We start from the raw sequence: 24,602 nt of genomic DNA on the forward strand, positions 1-24,602 counted from the left end.
GTCACTCAAGCTGGAGTACAAGCGGCACGATCTCGGCTCACTGCAAACTCTGCCTCCCATATTCAAGCAATTCTCCTGCCTCAGCCTCCAGAGTAGCTAAGATTTCAAGCATGTGCCACCACACCCGGCCAATTTTTCTGTATTTTTTGTAGAGATGGAATTTCACCATGTTGGTCATCCTGGTCTCAAACTCCTGATCTCAAACGATCTGCCCACGTCGACCTCCTAAAGTGTGTAACTCTTCTTAATTGCATGCAGATTAAGGGGTGGGTTATGCAGAAATTTCTAGGGAAAGGGTAGTAATCATTGAGTTATTGCGTCATTGCCATGGAAAGGGGTGGTAACTCCGGGTATTGCCATGGCAATGGTAAATTGACATGACACACTGATGGGCGTGTTTGACTGAAAGCTGCTTCAGTCTGCCCTGTTTTAGCTAGCCCTCAATCTGGTCTGGTGTCCAACCCCCACCTCTGGAGTCAAGTCCTGCCTCCTACTTCAACATCATAGGGTTGATGTACATGGAGATTTGGGGTTGGCATGGCTAGGGTCCCAGTCCCAGCCCAGGAACACCTAAGCTGTGTCCTCCTGAGCAAGTAACAGAGCATTTCCAAGTCCCAGGTGCTCTTCTTGGTATACAGGGGTGCAACGGATTAAATTATGACCTCCTCAAAGGTTACATTAAAGTCCTAAACCTTGGTACCTGTGCATAAGACTTTATTTGGAAATAGGGTCTTTAAAGATGCCATCAAAAGAGAACAAGGTCATACTAGATGAAGATGGGTTCTAAATTCTATATGACTATAATCTCTCTATATAAGGAGAGAAAGATTTAAAGACCCAGGGCGTAGACATTCATGTCATGACAAAGGCAGAGATTGGAGCGATGTGTCCACAAGCCAAGGAATGTCAAGGATTGGCAAGGATAGATTCTACCCAGGGCCTCTGAGGAAGCACCTTGATTTCTGAACTTCTAGCCTCCAGAGTGGTGGAAGAATGAACGTCCGTTTTCTTAAACCACCAAGTTTATGGTGATTTTTATGGCAGCTCCGGGCAATCTCACACAAGTGTTTATACCTAAATCAAGGGGCTGAATTAAGAAGGAAATAAGAGACTTCGTCAATGCTCTGGCACATTCTGGGGGAATCAAAGCAGTGCTCCTCCCAGGTTGCTAATGCCTACTTCCCTTTGCTTTCTAGAACTTGGCTGCTCAGGAGAGGCAATGGCTTACCAGCTGTTGCTGAAATTTCCAGACTGCCAGGAGACCAATTGCTTTGTCATTCAGTGCTAGCACGGGTGAAAGGAAAATATCCTGGGACCCCAAAATGACTCAGGAAAACTCAAGCTGGAAACCGGTCAGGGCAAACCTGCCTCTCATTCTATTCAAAGTCACCCCTCTGCTCACTGAGATAGACTATATCTGATTGCCTCTTTCGGAAAGGCTCATCAGAAACTCAGAAGAATGCAACCGTTTGTGTCTCACTATCTGTGACCTGAAAGCCCCCTCTCACTTCAAGTCTTCTAGCCCTTGCTTCAAGTGGTCCCAACTTTCCAAAGCAAACCAAGGTACTTCTTACATATGTTGATCGATGTCTTTGTCTCCCTAAAATGTATAAAACCAAGCTGTGCCCCGACCACCTTGGGCACTTGTCGTCAGGATTTCCTGAGGCTATGTCATGGGCATGTCCTTGACCTTGGCAAAAGAAAACTTTCTAAGTTAACTGAGAACTGTCTCAGACTTTCTGGGTTCACACGTGTTTTGCTGAATTATTGCACCACTCTTGATTCAGTTTCTATGTATTGTTGACAAACATAAACCCTTTTGGTTGGTTAGTGGCCACGTTCAGACTTGTTTCTCTTAATGCACTGTTTCAATGCCTGCTATGTTGCCTCCTGTTGACACAGGGCCTTATATTTAGAGCAAAGCAGCTGGGCAGATGGCACAGGTGTCTGTAGGTGCCTGTTTTCTGGCACGGAAAGACATGTTTAGAAAATGGAAATTAGGTTTGGTGCAGTGGCTCATGCCTATAATTCCAGCACTTTGGGAGGTTGAGGCAGGAGGATCACTTGGGGAGAGAAGTTTGAGATTGGCCTGGGCAACATAGCAAGACCCATTCTCTACAAAAGAATAAAAAGAGCTAGGTTTGGTGGTATGCATCTGCAGTGCCACCTACTATAGAGGCTAAACCAGGAGGATTGCTATGGAGCCCAGGAATTCAAGGCTGCAGTGAGCTATGATTGCGCAAGTACACTCTGCTGCCAAAATGAATGACACAGTAATTATCTACACAGGAAAGTCATGAGGTGCTGACTTCTTCAGAGGCAACAAATGGTCATCAATGTCCTTCAACCCAGGAAGGCAACAGTACTTAACACAGAAATCCAGGAAAAAAGTAGCCAAAATGGACAAGACCACAGAGGATGTCCTGGTTTGTTATTATTAATATTATTTTTTTTTTTTTTGAAATGGAGTCTTGCTCTGTTGCCCAGGCTGAAGTGCAGTGACTCACTACAACATCCACCTCCCAGGTTCAAGCTCCTGCCTCAGCCTCCCAAGTAGCTGGGATTACAGGTATGTGTCACCACACCTGGCTGATTTTTATATTTTTAATAGTATGAGGAAAAGAAAGAAATATCAGACTGTTACTGTATCTATATAGTTACTGTTACTGTACCTATATAGAAAGTAGTAGACATAAGAGACTCCACTTTGTTCTGTACCAAGAGAAATTCTTCTGCCTTGAGACACTATTAGTCTGTAACCCTAGCCCCAACCCTGTGCTTGCAGAGACAAGTGTCGTGTTGACTCAAGGTTTAATGGATTTAGGGCTACTCAGGATGTGCTTTGCTAAAAAAGTGCTTGAAGGCTGTATGCCTTGTTAAAAGTCATCACCATTCTCTAATCTCCAGTACCCAGAGACATAATACACTGCAGAAGGCCACAGGGACCTCTGCCCGGAAAGCCAGGTATTGTCCAAGGTTTCTTCCCATGTGATAGCCTGAGATATGGCCTCCTGGAAAGGGAAAGACCTGACCGTCCCCCAGCCTGACACCATAAAGGGTCTGTGCTGAGGAGGATTAGTAAAAGAGGAAGGTCTCTTTGCAGTTGTGATAAGAGGAAGGCATCTGTCTCCTGCTCATCCCTGGACAATGGAATGTCTCGGTGTAAAACCCAATTGTATGTTCTATTTACTGAGATAGGAGACAACCACCTTAAAGGCTGGAGGTGAGACATGCTGGTGGCAATACTGCTCTTTATTGCACTGAGATGTTTGTGTGTGTGCACATTAAAGCACAGCACCTTTTCTTAAACTTATGACACAGAGATCTTTGTTCACATTTTTTCCTGCTGACCCTTTCCCCACTATTACCCTATTGTCCTGCCACATCCCCCTCTCGGAGATGGTAGCGATAATGATCAATAAATACTGAGGGAACTGAGTCAGGGTCCTCTGTATGCTGGGCGCCTGTCCCCTGGGCCCACTTTTCTTTCTCTGTACTTTGTCTCTCTCTCATTTCTTTTCTCAGTCTCTCGTCCTACCTAATGAGAAACACCCACAGGTTGTGGAGGGGCTGGCCACCCCTTCAAGTAGAGACAGGGTTTCATGATGTTGGCCAGGCTGGTCTCAAACTCCTGACCTCAAGTGATCCACCCACCTCGGCCTCCCAAAGTGCTGGGATTACAGGAGTGAGCCCCCATGCCCGGCCAGGATATCCTCTTTGTATTCATATTCAGAACTCATTTTCGTGGTGGTTAAGACAATTGGTTTTGCCACAATTTACAAATATGTGGATTATGCAAAGAAAAATGAACCCCAATAGACTTGCAAGATACAGCTCATGTGGGAAGAAAAAGACCTCAGGGAAGCAGCAAGTGGAACAAAAGAACAGAACAAAAAAGTCATGAAGACTGCAAAGGCCAGTGTTGGTGCTGGCGATAGACAAGGTGGAGACTGGGTGAAAAACAGACTGAGAGAAGAGAGACAGAGCCTCTCATATTGTTTTATATTGTTTTATACTCAGAAAAGGAAAGAGAAGCAAAACTAACGGCAGGTAGCCTGGCGCCTAGGAACCAGACCCTAAACCCAGGAACAAGACCTGAAACTACACGTGGGCCTGCCTGACCTAAGCCTGACCTAAGCCAGGTAGTTAAAATTCGAACCCTGACCTAGCAACTGATACTATCTATAGATTCCAGACATTGTATGGAAGGACATTGTGAAACCTCCCACTCTGTTCTGTTTCACTTCCCTGTCACATATCCCCTGGTTTGCTCAATCAATCACAACCCTCTCACTGACCTCCTTAGAGTTGTGAGGCCTTAAAAGGGACAGAAGTTGGGCACCTGACAAGCTTGGATTTTAAGACATTAGTCTGCTGATGTTTCCAGCTGATTAAAGCCACTCCCTTTGCTATCCTGGTGTCTGAGATTTTGTCCACGGCTTGTCCTGCTACAAGACGAGGTAGCAATTCTGCAGTGACATCAGCAGCAGCCACTGTGTGGATTTTTTACAAGAGAATTAATAAATTATAAACTTTCAGGAAATAAAACAAATTTCAGTCAACATTTATCGACAGGAATCCCACCCTCTCCCCCCCCAAAAAAGTTAGCAGCTAGTGGGATAACCAGTGGGTCTTTAATAATCTGGAATGGTAGATAAATTTATTGGCTCTTAAATGCACTTGTTGCAAACTTGAAAGCACCAAAGTTAGTGGCCTTTGGTAACCTGATAGTAATTATCTCTTCTCGTTAGGACCCCAGGGCTGAGAGAGTTCCCCTTCCTTGTCACAGAAACAAAATGGAAACAAATCACATCAAGGCTTCAGCCACTCCTGCCTTGATTCTGTTCTAAGAATTCGTAGGGAACAGGCACAATGGTTTCCCAGAGTTCCTTCAGGGTGTCAGCCACCTTTTAAATCACAAAATCCTAAAGAGTCTCCTTGTCAGGTGTCAGTGGGGAAGGAAAATAAAATTAAGTAATGATAAAATTTAAAATAATAAGCATAACATAGGTAATAGTTAACATTTAGTATAAGCTATTTAGAAGTTACACATAGGCTAAAATTTTAAACGGCCCCTCCCAGCATTGCTAACAAGTTGCAGATGCAGGCTTATCTCAAGAGTTTATCACCTGCCTCCGGAATCCACCCCCACCCCCTACCCCACCCATTCCTGTAATTCCTGTTTTATCTTACCCCAGCCTTGTCCAGCTTTAAGGATAACTAGTCAAGATAACTAAATTGTAAGCTTTCTCAGAGTTGTCACAGGTTAAATAATTTACTGTCTTTGTCTGAAACCAGTATCCTGCATTGTTTTCCTGCCTCAAATGACATGTAAGCAAGTTTGCATTCTTTGTCAGGGTCCGCAGCCATTTTGGGCGTGAGCCTGCTGGCTTAGGTGCTGAATTAAAGTTAAAGTTCTCTTTGGTCTCCAAAAGTCTCTTTGTCTTCCTTGGCTGGAGTTTTACTGTGACATTTTGGAGGGCTGGACAGGAGGCGAGAGACGACAGGCTACTGTCTCCTTTGTCTGTGGGGCTTGTGCCCCAGGGTCGGGGGAGACCCAGTTCTTAGGCGAAGTTTTCCAAACAGGGGCTCGGTTCTCTCACATTCCGAGGCTCTACCCCTGACAGCCCAGCAGGAACCTGGAAGGAGAGTGCAGGACAGCTTTCAGCGCAGTGAAAAGGAATAATGGTAAGAAAAGAGGGCCCTGCAGAGTAAGAAAGGCTGCCTTTAAGAGGACCGACAAAAATCTTGCCCTACCAGGCAGGTAGGGGACTGATCACCACTCAAGGGTTGTCAATTAGCGTAACCCAGAAGGTGAATGGGAGCAGTGAGGAAAGGACCCCATCAACTCAGGTAAGATTCAGCCCTGAAGCCGGCATGGAGCAGCAGGGTATAGAGGCTGCTGAGCCGGAGCAAAGAGAAAGTGAAACCGTAAAGTCACCAGTGTGAGTGAATTGTCCCAGCTGGGAGTGTTTGGGTGCGTGTGAATCCACCCAGAACACGAGAGAGGCTTGTCTCATCTGATGAGGAGTCCTGGGGACAGGGGTGGTGTATGAATGTGTGTGAATGTAGTAGTCTAACTAGGCTCATCAGCTGTGAAGTGTGGGGGCCGCAAGTCCGTTAGAGTGGACTGTACGCTGTGAGTGAAGGTGTGGCACCCAGCGGGACTAGGGGCGAACGTGCTTCCGGGCTACTGCATATGGCTGAGGGAGGTGACCCCACAGTCTAGGTATTGTGGAGGGAGTAACAAACTCTCCAAAGTCAAGCAGGGTCTGGCATTTCAAACACTGAGAAGGAGACAGCCTAATCGGTCCGAAGTGAAAGTGAGAGTCACTGCCTCGTGTGGGAAGAAATGGGAGGGAAGGAATCTAATGAAATAACCCCCACCCTTTTGGAGTGCATGCTAAAGAATTTCAACAAAAGATTTTCTGGGGAATATGGAGTAAAGCTGACTCCCCCTGTTAAAGGTTAAGAACGCTTTGCGTAACAGCCTAGTTTTGGCATTGGTTGGCCACCAGAGGGTACCCTTGATCAGAGAATCACCAGCAGGGCGTCTGAAATAATAACAGGGGCAACACATCAGCATGGACACCCAGATCAATTTCCATATACTGATTCCAGGTTAAATATAACCCAAACTCGTCCTAAGTGGCTAGTAATCTGCATAGCTGAATATTATAAGACCCTAGTCGCCCGAGCTGGCCCAAAAGGGATCAAAAAGACTGTATCATGTAAGCCCTTGGAGGAGACTACTAAGCAAAACAGTCAAGAAAAACCGATTTGCAGGCTCCTTTGGAGGAGCTAGAAAACCCTCCCCCGTATGCCCCTCTATACCCGTCCTTAGCGAGGCTTAGACAAGGGGAAGGGCAGTTGTCTTCTGAAGAAACAAGCTCAGAAAGTAGCAGCACATCTCCACAGCAGGAAGAAGTTGCATCCATGCCACCTAAAACTAGGAGGGAAAAACAGGATGAGGAGGCAAAGCATCTTAGGTCCAGCGGTTACCGAGCTCTGCAAATGTGGCTCAGAGAGAAGCGGACACAAGTCTACCTTGATGATCAAGGCCGGGTACAAGGTGGAGAACAAACTTACTCTTATCTCCTCTTCTCCACTACTGACCTTTTAAACAAGACACACCGTAACCCATCATATACAGAAAAGCCACAAGCAATAACTGACACAATGAGAACAATCTTTTTGACTCATAGTCCTACCTGGCCAGACTGTCAGCAATTACTAGTCACTTTATTTAGCACAAAAGAAAGGTACAGAGCGGTGCAAGCAGCCCTCCACTGGCTAGAAAACAACGCACCTGAATGCATAAATGATTCTAGGCAGTATGCGGAAGCCCAGTTCCCTGACACCGGCCCAAATTGAGACCTAAACAACCCTGATCATTTAGAATGCCTACAGAGGCATATGGAGGCACTCCTAAATGGGCCAAAGTCAGAGGGAAGAAAAGCAATGAACACAGGGAAAGTTTCAGAAGTCCTCCAAAAGCCCAACGGGAGTCCCAGCCAGTTCTGTGAGCGGCTGTGCGAAACCCACTGGCTCTACACTCCATCTGACACACAGGCAGAAAATGGTAAATACTGCCTTGTTAGCCAGTCACAAAGTGACATCAAAAAAAAGCTCCCCAAATTAGAAGGATTGCCAAAGAGGCATGGAGGAACTCTTCAGTGTCTTATAGAAGGCTGGACACAAAGTTTAAAAAAAAAAAAAAAAGTCTTGCATCTGTTGTCCTAAAGTTAAATATTTAGGTTTTATAACAAGCAGAGGACAAAGGGAGCTCGGTAGTGAGCAGAAAGAGGCCGTGTGTACACTCCCTACCCTCACCACAGGGCACCAAATCAGAGAATTCTTAGGTGCAGCAGGGTTCTGCCGCATTTGGATCCCAAATTTCTCACTTTTAGCTAAGCCTCTATATGAAGCTACAAAGTAGGGTAAGAAAGAGCCCCTCGTCTGGGAGACAGAGCAAGCAAAGGAATTTAAAAAATTCAAAAAAGCCTTAACACAGGTTCCAGCTTTCGGCATCCCAAATCAGACTAAACCTTTCTTCTTGTACGTGGATGAAAAGAAAAGAGACAGCAGTAGGAGTTTCAACACAAATGCTAGGATCATGGCATAGACCTGTGGCCTATTTATCTAAACAAGTAGACACAGTGGCATTAGGCTGGCCACCCTGCTTTAAGGCAGCAGTGGCAACTCTCTTGCTGGCCCAGGGGACTGGCAAATTAACGCTAGGACAGAAGTTAACTATTCAGGTGTCACACACTGTAATAACCCTGTGAGACCAGAGGGGGCATCACTGGCTGTCTAATCCAAGAATGGCTAAATATCAGACTGTTACATGAAAATCCTAATATAAATGTGGAAACAGTGAACACCCTAAATCCAGCTACTCTGTTGCCTATAGAAGAATCAAAAGAATTCCCATCACATTATTGTAAGGATGTACTAGATCAAGTGTTTTCAAGCAGGAGAGACTTGAAAGATCATCCTTTTGAAAATTCAGACCTAGACTATTTTACACATGGTAGCAGCTTCATTTCAGATAGAGTTTGCAGAGCTGTGTATGCGGTAGTGATAAATGATTTTAAGTCAGGTGAGGGAACAGTGGTAGAAGCACAGTCACTGACAACTGGAACCTCTGCTCCCAAAAGGCTGAGCTTATTGCTTTAACAAGAGCCTTATTACTAGCAAAAGGGAGGATAGTTAATAAGTATACTGATTCTGAATATGCTTTTGCTACACAGCATGCTCATGGAGCCATCTAGAGAGAGGACTTCTAACAGGTGCAGGAAAAGAAATAAAAAATAAAAAGGAGATCCTGCAGCTCTTAGATGCTGTTTGGGCACCTAAAAAGGTGGCCATTATACATTGCAAAGATCATCAGACAGACAGATCCTATAGATCTAGAGAAAATAGAAAGGCAGACAGAGAGGTGCGGTGGGTGGCTATGGCAGTCCCACCACAGGAAGAAGAAGGTTTAATGTTACCTCTTTTCCCAATATCATTACCTTTGGAAAAACCGTACTACTCCCTGGGTGAAAAGACCCTACTCCAGAAGATGGAGGTTATATTAGAGGAAGATGGTGGCAGTTCTCTGATGGAAGGTTATCTATCCCAAATGTTTTGGCCCTCATTTTGTAAAGTAATTTCATGAGGAAACACGTGTGGGAAAGTCTGCTTTAGAAGCTCTAATAGTGCAGCATGTTTATGTGTCACAGCTTGCAGCTGTTGCCCCTGCTGTCTGTGAGAAGTACTTAACTTGTGAATGGAGTAACCCCAAACAAGGGCTGGTCCGGCCCCCAGGAATACAAGAAGTAGGCTCAACCCGCTGTGAGAACCTAATAGTAGATTTAACTTAGTTACCCCATGTAAGAGGACTAAAGTATTTATTGGTCTTTATATGCACCTATTCTGGGTGAGTAGAAGCTTTCCCCATCCTAACTGAAAAGGCCGAAGAAGTAATACGAGTGTTACTAACATATATTATCCCTAGATTTGGGGTGCCTTTGACTATCAGGTCAGATACTGGCCCAGCATTTGTAGCTGAAGTCATTCAAAACTTATCCCAGTTATTGAAAACAAGATGGAAGCTTCACACTGCGTACCATCCCCAGAGTTCAGGAAAAGTTGAAAAGATGAACCAGACAATAAAGCAATTGTTTAAAAGTTCTATCAAGAAACCCACCTAAAGTGGGATCTGGCTCTGTCCATGGTTCTCCTTCGAATCAGATGCATTCCAAACAAGCAAAGGGGACACTCACCCTATGAAATTCTGTTTCGAAGGTCTCCCCCTCTTATTTTCCAAATTAAAGGAGATCTCAGAGAAGTACAGGAACTAACAATGAGAAGGCAAATGCAAGCTTTAGGTACAACCATGAGAGAAGTGCAAGGCAGGGTGCAAGAAAGATTGCGAGTAAGCCTAACCAGTTCAGTTCACCTGTACCAACCCAGGGCATCTGTCTGCGTCAAAAAGTGGAATCCAGCCACATTAGGGCCCATATGGGACAGACCCTTTGTTATAATATTATCTAGCCCCACTGCTGTTAAGGTTGCTGAAGTTGTTCCCTGGATCCATCATAGTGAGTTAAAGCCAGCTGCTGCCTAGAATGCATGGACCAGCCAGCCAGACCCCGATGAACCCACCAAACTAACCCTAAGATGAGTTGCCAACAAAGATCAAACCCAGACCAGCCTAATCTTAGACCCAACTGTTAATGAAAAATTACTGAGCCGTGCTGTCCTCACACAACCGGAAGCTGACTACTCTATGCCCAGCCGAAGCATGAGAAGTGTTCAGTAGATAAGTAAAGTAGCTATGCACTGATATTTTAATACTCATTCCTATTCTAGTAATGTTTGCTGTACTATTGCTATACTGCCATTGTTGCCAACCCTTGCTTTTAGAAAGGAACATACTCTGCCTGTGCCTAGTGTGAAGATGTTACTCTTTCTTTTGCTTATATTAACTGTTGTGTCAAACTTACAAAAGGGGGAAAAACAAATGAGTTTTCTATGTGCACCCATATTCAATCTGTGATCGTGGTGATAATCAGCCCTATGTCTGCTATGACCCCAAACTTTTACCTGGAACATGGTCTAAGATTCGTGAAAGATCTGAAAAAAGAGCTTTTTACAATTCAACCTGCGTACCCTCCACTAACAGGGGCAGCGTGCACCTGTATTTAGATGCCTGCCAGATAACAAGAACACTCCTTAAGGCCAAAATAGTAACAGTAGCTCCAATCTGTTATGGAAACCCTCACCCTAGACTCATGTCAGCATATGCTTCTTGTAGCTGTTACATTCCTGACTCCAAAAAATGGTTGATTATAAATAGTCATATCCTTGGTGGATCAGTGATACTCCATGGCCTCAAGACATACACTTCACTAAAACCCTCTCCAGAGATTGATATGACTATGACAATTGTATAACAGAAAATGCCTGTGGTCTCATTGAATTTATTATTAATAATACGGATTCACCTAACTGGGAAATAGGCACTGAAGTCCCAGTTAGATACAGCAATGCAGCTGAAAAAAAGCGGCGAGTCCTGAGCTGAATAAATTAGGCATTAAATATTCCAGGACACTGGCTACCAATAACACCGTATATTTTTATATGGTCAAAAAGACCCAAGCTTATAAACCCCAGCATTGACTTAAAATTTTCAAGTCATTCAGTGAAGATGTTAACCAAGTAACTCATGAACAATTTTCTTTCTTTTTTTTTTTTTTTTGAGACGGAGTCTCGCTCTGTCGCCCAGGCTGGAGTGCAGTGGCCGCGATCTCGGCTCACTGCAAGCTCCGCCTCCCGGGTTCCCGCCATTCTCCTGCCTCAGCCTCCCGAGTAGCTGGGACTACAGGCGCCTGCCACCGCGCCCGGCTAATTTTTTGTATTTTTTAGTAGAGACGGGGTTTCACTGTGGTCTCCATCTTCTGACCTTGTGATCCGCCCGCCTCGGCCTCCCAAAGTGCTGGGATTACAGGCTTGAGCCACCGCGCCCGGCCTCCTCATGAACAATTTTCTACCACAAAAAACTTCTTTGTGCAGTTAGCTGAAAATATAGCAGAAAATCTAGGAGTTACCTCATGTTATATATATGGAGGTACTGACATGGGAGATAGGTGACCCTGTAAGGCAAAAGTATTTCTCTTCTAGGACAACTACACATTAGGTGTCTCTGCTACAGATGCTCCAGGATCAACCCCTATTAGCTCTAATACTTGGCATTTAAAGCCTTCTGTTGTAGGAAAAGACTGCATAGCTCATTGGGGGACTGCCTATACAAACTCTGTAGGTGAATTGACTTGCTTAGGGTAACAGTGCTACAAATTTCCTAAACTATTGGAAAAACTTTATGGCAGAGAGAAGACAAAAGGGGTGAAAATAGCTCAAACCCATCTCATTTTAACCCATTTTCTAGGTTCCCTTCTTTAAATCATTCTGAGCCGGGCGCGGTGGCTCAAGCCTGTAATCCCAGCACTTTGGGAGGCCGAGACGGGCGGATCACGAGGTCAGGAGATCGAGACCATCCTGGCTAACACAGTGAAACCCCGTCTCTACTAAAAATACAAAAACTTAGCCGGGCGAGGTGGCAGGCGCCTGTAGTTCCAGCTACTCGGGAGGCTGAGGCAGGAGAATGGCGTGAACCCGGGAGGCAGAGCTTGCAGTGAGCTGAGATCCGGCCACTGCACTCCAGCCTGGGTGACAGAGCGAGACTCCGTCTCAAAAAAAATAAATAAATAAATAAAAATAATAAATAAAAAAATAAAAAAATAAATCATTCTGCAGGCCTCTCTTGGATCTGTGGTCAGCAAGCCTACAGGTAGCTGCCAGAAAAATTGACAGGAGCTTGTGTATTAGGTATTATTAAACCACCATTCTTCCCGTTACCCTTAAAGCAAGGAGAAACTTTAGGGTATCCTGTTTATGACGAACCTAGAAGTAGGCGCAAACAAACAGCAGACTTTAAAAAAAGATATAAAAATAGAAGATTGGAAAGATGCAGATTGGCCTCCAGGAAGAATAATAAATTATTATGGTATTGCAGGAAGTCAGGGACCCTAAACATAGGAACTGGCTGCAACTGAGGCAGAACATAAATTGTGAAGATTTCATGGACATTTATCAGTTCCCAAAATTAATACTTTTATAATTTCTTACACTTGTCTTTACTGCAATCTCTGCACATAAATTGTGAAGATTTCACGGACATTTATCACTTGCCTAATAATACTCTTATAATTTCTTATGCCTGTCTTTGCTTTAATCTCTTAATCACATTATCTTCGTAAGCTGGGAATGTATGTCACCTCAGGACCACTATTGCACAAATTGATTGTAAAATGTGTGTTTGAACAATATGAAATCAGTGCACCCTGAAAAAGAACAGAATTACAGTGATTTTCAGGGAACAAGGGACGACAACCATAAGGCCTGACTGCCTGCTGGGTCAGGCAGAATAGAGTCATGTTTTTTTTTTTTTCTTGCAGAAAGCCTATAAATGAATGTGCAAGTAGGAGAAATATTGCTGAATTCTTTTCCTAGCAAGGAATAACCCTGGAGAAGGAATGCATTCCTGGGGGCAGGTGTATAGATGGCCGCTCAGGGAGTGTCTGTCTTAAGTGGTTGAGATAAGGACTGAAATACACCCTGGTTTCACGTAGTACCCTCAAGCTTACTAGGATTGGGAAATTCCAGCCTGGTGAATTCTAGTCAGACCAGTTCTCTGCTATCGAACCCTGTTTCCTGTTAAGATGTTTATCAAAACAGTATGTGCACAGTGGGACATAGACCCTCATCAGTAATTGTAATTTTGCCTTCACCTTGTGATCTTTATGGACCTTTGAAGCATGTGATCCTTGTGACCTACTCCCTGTTCGTACACCCCCTCCCCTTTCAAAATTCCTAATCAAAACTTGCTGGTTTTGCAGCTCGGGGTTGTCGTCACGGTCTAACCAATATGTGATGTCACCCCTGGAGACCCAGCTGTAAAATTTCTCTCTTTGTACTCTTTCTCTTTATTACTTAGACCAGCCAACACTTAGAAAAAATAGAAAACAGGCCGGGCGCGGTGGCTCAAGCCTGTAATCCCAGCACTTTGGGAGGCCGAGACGGGCGGATCACGAGGTCAGGAGTTCGAGACCATCCTGGCTAACACAGTGAAACCCTGTCTCTACTAAAAAAAATACAAAAAACTAGCCGGGCGAGGTGGTGGGCGCCTGTAGTCCCGGCTACTCAGGAGGCTGAGACAGGAGAATGGCGTAAAAACCCGGGAGGCGGAGCTTGCAGTGAGCTGAGATCCGGCCACTGCACTCCACCCTGGGCGACATAGCGAGACTCCGTCTCAAAAAAAAAAAAAGAAAAAAAAAAAGAAAAAATAGAGAACATCCACATTGAAATATTGGGGGCTGGTTCCCCCGATATTGTGGCCCAGCCCCTGGGTGCAAGATGGTTCATGGGGATACCGTACTCCCATCTACATGATTAATCACATCATTAGGTTACAAGCAGTATTATAAATTATAGCTAATGAAACATCTAATGCTTTAGATTTATTAGCTGTACAATCTACACAGATGAGAAATGCAATGTATCAAAACAGACTGGCATCAGCCTCAGAATGAAGGGTCTGTGGTAAATTTAACCTAACTTGTTTAAAAATTGATGACAAGAGGGAGGCAGTTATGGAAATTACTGCCAAAATTAGAAAGTTAGCCCATGTTCCAGTCCAAACTTGGGAAAGTTTGACCCCAGGTTATCTTTTTGGTGGATGGTTTTCCTCTTTTGGCAGATTCAAGACTCTCCTAGAAAGTGTAGTACTGGGCCGGGCGCGGTGGCTCACGCCTGTAATCCCAGCACTTTGGGAGGCCGAGATGGGCCGATCACGAGGTCAGGAGATCGAGACCATCCTGGCTAACATGGTGAAACCCCGTCTCTACTAAAAAATACAAAAAATTAGCTGGGCGTGGTGGCGGGCACCTGTAGTCCCAGCTACTCGGGAGGCTGAGGCAGGAGAATGGCGTGAACCCGGGAGGCAGAGCTTGCAGTGAGCGGAGATCGCGCCACTGCACTCCAGCCTGGGCGACAGAGCCAGATTCCACCTCAAAAAAAAAAAAAAAAAGAAAAAAGAAAGTGTAGTACTTATGTTAGGCAGCTGTCTAATACTCACTTGTTTATTGCCTCTCCTGTTTCGGATCATACAGTCCTCTATAGAGGCAGTGGTGGCTAGACACACCACCTCCCAAATAATGGCATTAAGTAAGTATCAACCATTACCGACAGAAGATAGCTCAGCTCATAAACAGATGGAAAATCATGAAACTAACATAGGCCTTCTCTAAAGTATTTTCCTTTCCTGTGCTTCACCCTCTTTACCTTCTGTGTGGCACATTCATCCTTCTATCTAAGAAAAGAGACCATAAATCATGTCCCCCAGATGGATGGCTTATTAGTCAATGGCAGGTAAGATTCTCTGAAAGATGGGAATCACCAAAGACAGGCATAGCCAACAAAGGCTGAGAAAAAGTAAGCCAGAGAGCCGGTCTGCTCCCACAAGAAGACAAATGACACTAAGAGCAGACAGACTGGCAAAATAACTCTCCAGGCAAACAAATGAATTGCCCCATAACAGGCCTTGGACTGTGTCCTACTGAGATGTGAAGCCAGCTGGACTTCCTGGGTCTAGTGGGGACTTGGAGAACTTCTCTGTCTTATAAGAGGTTTGTAAAATGCAACTATTAGTGCTCTGTAAAAATGCACCAATCAGTGCTCTGTGGCCAGTTAGAAGTTTGTGAAATGCACCAATCAGTGCTCTGAAAAAAGGCACCATTCAGCATTCTGTAGCTAGCTAGAGGTTTGTAAAATGGGCCAATCAGCACTCTGTAAAATGGACCAATCAACAGGACATGGGCAGGGACAAATAAGGGAATAAAAGCTGGCCATCCTAGCCAGCAGTGGCAACCTGCTGGGGTCCCCTTCCATGCTGTGGAAGCTTTGTTCTTTCACTCTTCACAATAAATCTTGCTGCTGCTCACTGTTTGAGTCCATGCCACCTTTAAGAGCTTTAAGAGCTGTACCACTCACCGTGAAGGTCCATGGCTCCATTCTTGAAGTCAGAGAGACCACAAACCCACTGGAAGGAACAAACTCTGGATACATCTTTGGGGCTTGTCTGGGATTTTGCCATGTGGTGAGTACCATCGGACCCCTTTTGCTTGTTATTCTGTCCTATTTTTCCTTAGAGTTCGGGGACTAAATACCGTGCACCTGTTGGCCAGTTAAAGTGACTAGTGTGGCCTCTGGACTAAGACGCAGGTCTCAGGCTTTCTGGGAAAGGACTGTCTGACAACCCCTGACTCTTTGGAGTTGGGAGTGTTGGTTTGCCAGGAACCAGCTTCCACTTTTTCTGCATTTTCAGGCTAAACTGAGGGTTGACAGAGGAAAGCCATTCAGCTCTGGAGTCCCAACAAAAAGTTCATTGACCTTGCAGCCATGAGCACAACTCTTAGTGTTGCCTCGCCCAAGTGAGACTCACCCATCTATCCTATCTATCCTGACCCTTGCCTCCGGGGTCCGTACGCCTATCAGACAAACTTCCTCCTGCCTCTCTTCTCTGAAGCTACTCCTGCTTCTAAGAACCATTGCCTGTCTCTGGTGCTTTTCTAATTTCTCCTATAAGAATGATTTCTAGTGTAAAGTTCGGGACTCTGTTCCCTTCTTTAGGCACCCAGGCTCACCAATCAGAAGACATAATTTTTACCCAAAGCCCCATTGTTGGGGGGACTATCTATAATTTTAGGATCCCTCCTCAGACTTAGTAGGCCTAACAAATGCTATTCCTGAAGTTAGGATATGGGAAGCCTCAGAAAGTGTATCCTCCCCATTCATATGATGAGAAATGAGGACAAAAGCCATCACTCTTCCAACCCTGGAGATCCCTTCCCTCCCTTAGGGTATGGCCCTCCACTCCAGTTTTAGGTGTATCATCTTTACAGGACAAGGGTAAGGTCCCAATACTAACAGAGGAAAATGCTTAGGACTCTAACAGGTTTTCAAGAATGTGACAGTAAGGGCCACTAAATCCGATTTTTCTCAGTCCTCTTTGTGCTCTAAGACCAAAGGCAAGGGTACAGGTTTTTGAGAATGTATCGGTAAGGACCACTAAATACAAACTTCCTCAGACCTCTTTGTACACTAGGAGGGAAACTAGTATTTCTGCTGCTGCATCAGTGAGCGCAAATATTCTGATCAGCAGGGGCCCGGGACCATTGTGGGTTCTTGGTCAGGGTGGGGGAAACAAACCAAAACCACCAGAGGTTTTGTCTTTCAGATGGGAAACCCTTGAAATGCATCCTAAGCCATTGGGACCAATTTGACCTGCAAACCTGAAAAAGAGGCAGCTCTTTTTTTTTTTGCACTACGGCTTGGCCCCAGTTCTCTCTCTGATGGGTGAAAAACGGCCACCTGAGGGAAGTATAAATTACAATACTATCCTGCTGTTTGTCCTTTTCTGTAAGAGGGAAGGCAAATGAAGTGAAATACGTTGTGTCCAAGCTTTCTTTTCATTGAAGGATAATCCACAACTATGCAAAGCTTGCAATTTACATTCCACAGGAGGAACTCTCACCTTACCTCCATGTCCAAGCCTCCCTACAGCTGCCCTTCTTGTTAATGATAAGCCTCCTCTAATCTCCCAAACCCAGATGGAAATAAGCAAGAAATCTCCAAGGGAGCACAAAAACCCCAGGGCTATTCCTTGCTGTTTTAAAGCAGATCAAGGTAGACTTGGGGAAGATTTCAGATGATCCTGATAGGTACATAGATATCCTGCAGGGTCAAGCACAAACCTCTGACCTCACTTGGAGAGATGTCATGCTATTGTTAGATCAAACCCTGACCTTTAATGAAAGGAATGCAGCTTTAGCTGCAGCCAGAGAGTTTGGAGATACCTGGTATTTTAGTAAAGTAAATGATATAATGACAGCCAAAGAAAGGGACAGATTCCTTCCCAGTCAGCAAGCTGTGACCAGTATGGATCCCCACTGGGAGCTCGACTCAGATCATAGGGGACTGGAGTCGTTAACATCTGTTGACCTGTGTTCTAGAAGGACTAAGGAGAATTAGGAAAAAGCCCATGAATTATTCAATGATGTCCACCATAACTCAGGGAAATGAAGAAAATCCTTCCACCTTCCTCGAGTGGCTACAGGAGGCGTTAAGAAAACACACTCCCAGCCCGGGCGCGGTGGCTCAAGCCTGTAATCCCAGCACTTTGGGAGGCCGAGGCGGGCGGATCACAAGGTCAGGAGATCGAGACCACAGTGAAACCCCGTCTCTACTAAAAATACAAAAAATTAGCCAGGCGCGGTGGCGGGCGCCTGTAGTCCTAGCTACTCAGGAGGCTGAGGCAGGAGAATGGCGTGAACCCAGGAGGCGGAGCTTGCAGTGAGCCGAGATCGCGGCACTGCACTCCAGCCTGGGCAACAGCGTGAGACTCCGTCTCAAAAAAAAAAAAAAAAGAAAATACACTCCCCTGTCACCCAACTCACTTGAGGGTCAATTGATCCTAAAAGATAACTTTATTACCCAATCAGCAGCAGATATCAGGAGAAAGCTAAAAAAGTGAGCCCTGGGCCCTGAACAAAATCTGGAGGCATTATTAAATCTGGAAACCTCAGTGTTCTATAATAGGGACCAAGAGGAACAGGCCAAAAAAGAAAAGTGAGATCAGTGGAAGGCCGTAGCTTTAGTCATGGCCCTCAGACAAACAAACCTTGGTGGTTCAGAAAGGACAGAAAATGGAGCAGGCCCATCACCCAGTAGGGCTTGTTATCAGTGTGGTTTGCAAGGACACCTTAAAAAAGATTGTCCAGGCCGGGCGCGGTGGCTCAAGCCTGTAATCCCAGCACTTTGGGAGGTCGAGACGGTAGGATCACGAGGTCAGGAGATCGAGACCATCCTGGCTAACATGGTGAAACCCCGTCTCTACTAAAAAATACAAAAAACTAGCTGGGCGTGGTGGCGGCACCTGTAGTCCCAGCTACTCGGGAGGCTGAGGCAGGAGAATGGCATGAACCCGGGAGGCGGAGCTTGCAGTGAGCTGAGATCCGGCCACTGCGCTCCAGCCTGGGCGACAGAGCGAGACTCCGTCTCAAAAAAAAAAAAAAAAAAAAAAGATTGTCCAATGAGAAACAAGATGCCCCCTCGCTCATGTTCACCATGCCAAGGCAATCACTGGAAGGTGCACTGCCCCAGAGGACAAAGGTTCTTCTGGCCAGGAGCCCCCAGATGATTCAACAACAGGACTGAGGGTGCCTGGGGCAAGCCCCAGCTCATGTCATCACCCTCACTGAGCCCTGGGTACGTTTAACCATTGAGGGCCAGGAAATGGACTTCTTCATGGACACTAGCACAGCTTTCTGAGTGTTAATCTCCTGTCTTGGATGGCTGTCCTCAAGGTCCATTACCATTGAAAGGACACAAAGATACAAAAATGCGTACCCTCCCTTCCCCCCGCCCCCCATGTTGCTAAACTCTTTGTTCTGCTTTCTAATCTCTGCACGTACCAGAGGTTTCGTAAATTCTGTAAGTACATGTTTTTCTTTCTGAGGCCAGGTCACAAGGAATGTTTAAGTAAGATAGCCAGGTCACAAGGTGTGTTTAAGCAAGATAGCCATAAACTGGTTGTGCAACCTGACGCAATATAATTAACTGCCTTTGTGTAAAACTGCTCTTCCACCTCAAGGGTTGTACTGAAATATCAGAAATGGCGGGAACCAATCATAGTTTGCCAAATCGCTTTGTTCAAACTCCAGCCAATCATACCTCTAATTTGTATAATGATTCTATGCCTACTTTCCTTAGACTATATAACATTGTTCGGAGCTCAGTGGGGGAGCTCTCCTGCCCATCTCGTTTCACGAGCGAGGGAGAGTTCCAGGTTCGAACCTGTAATAAAGATCCTTGCTGCTTAGCTTTGACTCTGGACTCTGGTGGTCTTCTTTAGGGAATAAACGGTCTGGGCATAACACCATCTGAAGAATCCTGGGACAGCCTGTAACCAGGTATTTCTCCCACCTCCTCAGCTGTAACTGGGAGACTGCCCTTTTCACATGCCTTTCTTGGTATGCCTCAAAGTCCCATACCCTCATTAGGCACGGACATATTTGCCAGAGTTGGAGCTATTGTCTACATGAATATGGGAAACAAGTTACCCATTTGTTGTCTCCTACTTGAGGAGTGAATCAACCGTGAAGTCTGGGCATTGGAAGGACAATTTGCGAGGGCAAGAAATGCCCGCCCAGTCCAAACCAGGCTAAAAGACCCCACCACTTTTCCTTATCAAAGGCAATATCTCTTAAGGCCTGAGGCTCATAAAGGATTACAGGATATTGTTAGACATTTAAAAGCTCAAGTCTTAGTAAGAAAATGAAGCAGTTCCTGCAACACCCCAATTCTAGGAGTACAAAAACTGAGTGGTCAGTGGAGACTAGTGCAAGATCTTAGACTCATCAATGAGGCAGTAATTCCTCTATATCCAGTTGTACCCAACCCCTATACCCTGCTCTCTCAAATACAAGAGGGAGCAGAATGGTTAACTGTTCTGGGCCTTAAGGATGCCTTCTTCTGTATTCCCCTGCACTCTGACTTCCAGTTTCTCTTTGCCCTTGAGGATTCCACAGACCACACATCCCAACTTATGTGGAGAGTCTTGCCTCAGGAGTTTAGAGATGGCCATGATCTGTTTGGTCAGGCACTGGCCCAAGATGTATGCCATTTCTCATGTCCAGACACTCTGGTCCTTCAGTATGTGGATAATTTATTTTTGGCTACCAGTTTGGAAGCCTTGTGCCAGCAGGCTTCTCTAGATCTCTTGAACTTTCTAGCTAATCTAAGAGTACAAGGTGTCTAAATCGAAGACCCAGCTCTGCTTAAAATAAGTCAAATATCTAGGCCGATTCTTAGCCAGAGGAACCAGGGCCCTCAGCAAGGAGCAAATAGAGCCTATACTGGCTTATCCTTGCCATAAGACATTAAAACAGTTGCAGGGATTTCTTGGAATCACCAACTTTTGCCAAATATGGATCCCCAGATTCAGTGAGATAGCCAGGCACCTGTATACTTTATTCAAGTAGAACCAGAGAGCAAATATTCATCTAGTAGAATGGGAACCAGGGGCAGAAAGAGCCTTCAAAACCTTAAAGCCCGCCCTAGTACAAGCTGCAGCTTTAAATCTTCCCACAGGACAAAACTTCTCTTTACACATCATAGAGAGAGCAGGAATAGCTCTTGGAGTCCTTATTCAGACTCGTGGGACAACCCCACAACCAGTGGCATACCTAAGTAAGGAAAGTGATGTAGTAGCAAAAGGTTGGCCTCACTGTTTACGGATAGTTATGGCAGTGGCCATCTTAGTGTCAGAGGCTATCAAAATAATACAAGGAAAGGATCTCACTGTCTGGACTACTCATGATGTAAATGGCATACTAGGTGCCAAAGGAAGTTTATGGCTATCAGACAACTGCATGCTTAGATACCAGCTGCTACTCCTTGAGGGACTGGTGCTTCAAATAGGTATGTGCGTGTCCATCAACCCTGCCAGTTTTCTCCCAAAGGATGGAGAACCAATTGAGCATAACTGCCAACAAATTTTAGCCCAGACTTATGCGGCCTGAGAGGATCTCTTAGAAGTCCCCTTAGTTAATCCTGACCTTAACCTATATGCTGATGGAAGTTCATTTGTGGAGAATGGAATACAAAGAGCAGGTTACACCATAGTTAGTGATGTAACAGTACTTAAAAGTAAGCCTCTTTTCCAGGGACCAGCACCCAGTTTGCAGAACTAGTGGCACTTACCCGAGCCTTAGAACTAGGAAAAGGAAAAAGAATGAATGTATATACAGATAGAAAGTATGCTTATCTAACCATACATGCCCATGCTGCAATATGGAAAGAAAGGAAGTTCCTAACCTCTAGGTTAGGAACCCCATTAAATACCATACGGAAATCATAGTTATTGCATGCAGTGTAAAAACCCAGGAAGGTGACAGTCTTACACTGCCAAAGCCATCAAAATGGGGAAGGAGAAGGGAGAACAGCATCATAAGTCACTGACAGAGGCAGGGAAAGACCAGCAGAGAGGAGAGACAGAGAGACAAAGAGGGAGTCAAAGAGAGACACAGAAAGAGAGAGATAGAAGTAGTAAAGAAAAAAAACAGCATACCCTATTCCTTTAAAAGCCAGGGTAAATTAAAAACCTACAATTGATAATTGCAGGTCTTCTCCATGACCCTGTAACTCTCCTTGTCAATGTAAACAAGGGCATAGCCCTAAAGCACTGAGGCCACTGACAACCCGTAGCCTTCCTATCAAAAATCCTTTGGCCTTCCTATCAAAAATCCTTAACCCAGTAATCATGGATGGCCCAAATGCATTCAATCTGTAGCAACTGCTTTGCTAGTAGAAGAAAGTAGAAAAATAAATTTTAGGCTGGGCGCAGTGGCTCAAGCCTGTAATCTCAGCACTTTGGGAGGCCGAGACGGGCGGATCAGGAGGTCAGAAGATCGAGACCATCCTGGCTAACACGGTGAAACCCCGTCTCTACTAAAAAATACAAAAAACTAGCCGGGCGAGGTGGCGGGCGCCTGTAGTCCCAGCTATTCGGGAGGCTGAGGCAGGAGAATGGCGGGAACCCGGGAGGCGGAGCTTGCAGTGAGCTGAGATGCGGCCACTGCACTCCAGCCTGGGCGATAGAGCGAGACTCCGTCTCAAAAAAAAAAAAAAAAGAAAAGAAAAATAAATTTTAGAGGTAACCTCATTGTGAGTATACCTCACTAGGTCAAAACTATCCTAAGTTTAAAAAAAAAAAAAAAAAAAGGAAAAAGGTAGCTTACTAACTTAAAGTATGGGACTATTCTGTTAGAAAAAGATGGTCTAACCCAGCAGGTTTTCTAACAGGGGATCTAAATCTTAATTAATTACCATACAAAGGTCTGACCAGACCTAGGAGGAACTCCCTTCAGGACTCGAGGCTAGATGGTTCCTCCCCTGCGATTACGGAAAAAGACACAATGGATATTCAGTAAGTGATAAGGAAGGTCTTCTAGAAGCAGAGTTAGGAAAATTGCCTGATTATTGATCTATTCAAACATGTGAGCTGTTTGCACTCAGCCAAACTTTACTTACAGAATCAGGAAGGAGCCGTCTATACCAATTCTAAGTTAATGTGGACTGAATGAAGTCTTATTAATAGCAAAGAATAATTGAAATCCCAAACTTACAAGGTTTTTAACAAAAGCAAAGTTTGCTACAAGTTAGCAGTGTAATATGTATTATCCTAATTTATAATCTTATGGAAATCAGACCCTATCAGTGCCCCTCTAAGCTCAAGTCCATCAGCACAGGGCCATACAACTAATACCCCTACTTATAGAGTTAGGAATGGCCACTGCTACAGGAAGTGGAATAGCCAGTTTATCTACTTCATTATCCTGCTACCACACACTCTCAAAGGATTTTTCAGACAGTTTGCTAGAAATAACAAAATATATTTATTCTGCAATCCCAAATAGACTATTTGGCAGAAGTGACTCTCCAAAACCACTGAGGCCTAGACCTCCTCACTGCTGAGAAAAGAGGACTTTGAACCTTCTTAAGGGAAGAGTGTTGGTGTTACACTAACCAGTCAGGTGTAGTACAAGAGGCGACCCGGCATTTACAGGAAAAGGCTTCTGAAATCAGACAATGCCTTTCAAACTCTTATACCAGCCTCTGGAGTTGGGTGACATGGCTTCTCCCCTTTCTAGGTCATGTGACAGCCATTTTGCTATTACTTGTCTTTGGGCCCTGTGTTTTTAACCTCCTTGTCAAATTTGTTTCCTCCAGGATCAATGCCATCAAGATACAGATGGTCTTACAAATGGAACCCCAAATGAGCTCAACTAACAATTCCTACTGAGGACCCCTGGATCAACCCACTGGCCCTTTGCCTGGCCTAGAGATTTCCCCTCTGGAGAACACTACAACTGCAGGGCCCCTTCTTCACCCCTATCTAGCAGGAAATAGCTAGTGAGGTCATCGCCCAATTCCCAAGTTGGGGTGTCCTGTTTAGAATGGGGATTGAGAGGTGAAGCCAGCGGGAATTCCTGGATCGAGTGGGGACTTGGAGAACTTTTCTGTCTTACAAGGGGTTTGTAAAATGCACTAATCAGTGCTCTGTAAAACTGCACCAATCAGTGCTCTGTAGCTAGCTAGAGGTTTTTTAAATGGAACAATCAGCACTCTGTAAAATGGACCAATCAGCAGGACATGGGCAGGGACAAATAAGGGAATAAAAGCTGGCCATCCCAGCCAGCAGTGGCAACCTGCTTGGGTCCCCTTCCACACTGTGGAAACTTTGTTGTTTCACTCTTTACAGTAAGTCTTGCTGCTGCTCACTATTTGGGTCCATGCCATCTTTAAGAGCTGTACCACTCACTGCGAAGGTCTGTGGATCCATTTTTGAGGTCAGTGAGACCATGAACCCACTGGAAGGAACCAACTCTGGACACACTACTATCCTGGCATCACGTGTACTATTGAAAAGAAGGTAAAAGCTTTCTGATGGTAGTTTCTTTTAAAAGAAAGCTTTTAAAGGGGTAGATGTGGAAGGAAAAGAAAAAATAAGTAATAATAAAGTTTAAAATAATAAACATAGGTAGTAGTTAACATTTAGTATAAGCTATTTAGAAGTTTCACATAGGCTACAATTTTAAGCAGCCCCTCCCAGCATTGCTAACAAGTTGCAGATGCAAGCTTATCTCAAAAGCTTGTCACCTGCCTCTGGACAGCCCCCCTCTCCCCTACTCCGCACATTCCTATAATTCCTGTTGGCCGTTACCCTAGCCATGTCCAGCTTTAAGGATGATTAGTTAAGATAACTAAATCGTCAGTTTCCTCAGAATTGTCATGGGTTAAATGATTTACTGTCTTTGTGTGAAACTTGTATCCTGCCTTGTTTTTCCTATCTCAAACAACATATAAGCAAGACTGTTTTCTTTGTCGGGGTTGGCAGCCTGGTGCCTGAATTAAAGTTCTCTTTGGTCTCCAAA

The 24,602-nt window shown here is 44.9% G+C and overlaps 2 long non-coding RNA genes across 3 annotated transcripts in view; both read left to right on the forward strand.

The window, feature by feature from the left end:
- Positions 1–7,261, forward strand: part of LOC141409508 (uncharacterized) — a 43,592-nt gene extending 36,331 nt beyond the window's left edge. Inside the window, exons 2-3 of one of the 2 annotated variants that reach the window (XR_012430466.1) lie at positions 153–230; positions 1,197–7,261. This is a non-coding gene — a long non-coding RNA (uncharacterized lncRNA). The remainder of the gene's footprint in view (positions 1–152; positions 231–1,196) is intronic. The other variant, XR_012430467.1, reaches the window with a different exon arrangement.
- An 8,273-nt stretch (positions 7,262–15,534) lies between these two features.
- Positions 15,535–24,602, forward strand: LOC141409509 (uncharacterized). Its single transcript, XR_012430468.1, has 2 exons — positions 15,535–15,703; positions 23,398–24,602. It is a non-coding gene; the product is annotated as an uncharacterized lncRNA (long non-coding RNA).

This window comes from Macaca fascicularis, chromosome Y, assembly GCF_037993035.2.
Source record: "Macaca fascicularis isolate 582-1 chromosome Y, T2T-MFA8v1.1".
Taxonomy (NCBI): Eukaryota; Metazoa; Chordata; class Mammalia; order Primates; family Cercopithecidae; genus Macaca; species Macaca fascicularis.